This window comes from Myotis brandtii, unplaced genomic scaffold (assembly GCF_000412655.1).
Source record: "Myotis brandtii unplaced genomic scaffold, ASM41265v1 scaffold633, whole genome shotgun sequence".
NCBI classification, from domain to species: Eukaryota; Metazoa; Chordata; class Mammalia; order Chiroptera; family Vespertilionidae; genus Myotis; species Myotis brandtii.
Genome location: NW_005370423.1, coordinates 3307862 through 3310090, shown reverse-complemented (window position 1 = coordinate 3310090; position 2229 = coordinate 3307862). Strand labels below are relative to the sequence as shown.

At 58.4% G+C, this 2229-nt stretch overlaps 1 protein-coding gene across 1 annotated transcript in view; it reads right to left on the bottom strand.

The window, feature by feature from the left end:
- The window catches only part of N4BP1 (NEDD4 binding protein 1), a 27386-nt gene that overhangs the window by 23786 nt on the left and 1371 nt on the right, over positions 1 to 2229 (bottom strand). The gene's annotated exons all lie outside the window — the stretch shown is intronic.

Here is a 2229-nt window from a genome sequence, read left to right as displayed (position 1 = left end):
GCGCCCGGAGCAAGTGCACCGGTCACACTCCCCACGCGGACACTCCCTACGCCCCCGCTGCGGCCGATGGGGGTTCGAGACCCCCAGGCCCGCACTCAAGTCCTCCGTGGTTTCCATTCTCACATGCTGCTCATTTTCGCAGCCCGATCTGACCTTGACCTTCCACCTCTGATCCAAAAACACATCCCAGAGGAGGCGGGGGCTGGGGGGACGCCAGGGCGGGGAGGGATGCTCATCTGCTTTCTACCCACCTGGCGGCATCTGAAACCGGAGCATCTACGCTCCTTCACCAGACAGAGTGGGCCCTGAGTAGGGAGAACCGCTCTGGGGGGGTAGGGGGGGCACTGGCCGTGTCAGGGCACAGCTGGGGGGGTGCCCCTGGCGCCTCAGGGGTAAGGCTGGGCATTCTGTCAAACACCCTACAAAGCCCGGCACAGCCTCCACCACCAAGTGCCTCTGACCGAACCGTGGGCAGAGCCACTGCGGGGACACCTGGCCATTAATAAATGTCTGACAAATACACGTCAAGGCGGGAACCGGAGGTGGGGACAACCGGTAGGACCCTATTAACCAATGTCGCCCCAATAAATGTAATAACAATAAAAGCAGCAGCAGCGTGGGAAACACCAGCTGACATCCGCTCGGTATCGACGATGTGGGGCCATTGTTTAAGAAAGGGGCTAACATGGCCAGAAAGAGGCGTGTGCTCCATTGTAATAAGTGCATCCGGTTAAGGAAAACTATCCAATACTCCTAAGGAGGCGGGAGGAGGCCTTTCTGTCCCAGGGAGCACGTCCTGGCCCGCCCACGGACGACGCGATGCTCTGGGAAACGTATTCTGACTCACCTTTCGTTGCTGGTTTGGGCCAGGACTGCGAGGCCACGTGCTAAAACATGGGCGCTTGTCCAGCAGAGATGCCAGTGGCCTCGGACTGGGAGGAGAGAGAGCCCCACAGGTCATGGTTTCACCGTCTCCAAGATACTAGCCAGTTTGTATATAATCAGGCAATTGTATCCTCTCTCTCTCTCTCTCTCTCTCTCTCTCGCTGATAAAACTCAGATTCTCTGCCCTGGCCAGTGGCTCCGTGGTTAGAACCTGTGCACCTAAGGGTGCTGGTTCGATTCCCGGTCAAGGGCACGTACCTGGGTTGCAGGTCCCATCCCGGGTCCCTGTCCAGATGTGTGCGAGAGGCAACCAATCGATGTCTCTCTCCCATGGATTTTTTTCTTGTCTTTCTCTCTCTCCGCCCCCTCCTTCCCTTTCACTCTCTAAAAAGCAATGGAAAAAGTATCCTCGGTGAGGACTGACCAAACACACACACACACACACACACACACACACACCCCACTCAGACCCTCAAACGCTCTCTGAACCTTACATTCCTGCTGGTTCCCTCACCCACCAGCTACCCACCTGTGAGAGTCATGCCTGTTACTCGAAAGCAAGTGCTGACCCGGGCAGTGTGGGCAGCTCTGAGGGACCTGGAGGGTCCGTGGAGCTGTCACCCGCGTGGAGATGTCACCCGCGTGGAGCTGTCACCCGCGTGGAGATGTCACCCACATGGAGCTGTCACCCGCGTGGAGCTGTCACCCACGTGGAGCCCAGCCGCGTGGAGCTGTCACCCGCGAGCCGGGGAGGGCACTCGGCGGCCCTGCAGCCCAAGCAGGTTTCATCTTGGCGCCGAGCGGGTCCCAAGCGGAAAGAGAACCCACGGCGCTACTGCCCGCTGCTCCTTGTTCCCTGGCTCTGCTTTGGCTGTTTCCTGGCTCGGGACGGGGACCGGGGCCAGGGCAGCCTCCACTCGGTCCAGCCTGCAGGGATCTGACTTTGCGGATCCGCCTGGTGGGGGACGGGGACCTGTTCTCCATGCGACCATAAGGGGCTGGGGCTGGGCTCTCCGCTGTCCCGGGACGTGAGGGAAGCCCTCGCAGCCCGGAGCGCTGGGCCCGGCTGTGCTTGGGGCGGGGGAGGGGGGGGGCGAGGAGCGGGATTTACTTTTGACTGTGGCTGAGAGCGTGGGGGACAAAGAAAGCCGCAGTTCTCTGCACGTTTGTGCCTAAAAACGAGAAAAGCCTTTACTTCTCATGGTGTGAGTGGGAATGCATTCCGTCTCGAGGGATACTAATAAGTTAGATTTCGATGTTTCTTTTCTTTTTAAAAAAATATATTTTATTGATTTTTTACAGAGAGGAAGGGAGAGGGATAGAGAGTTAGAAACATCGATCAGC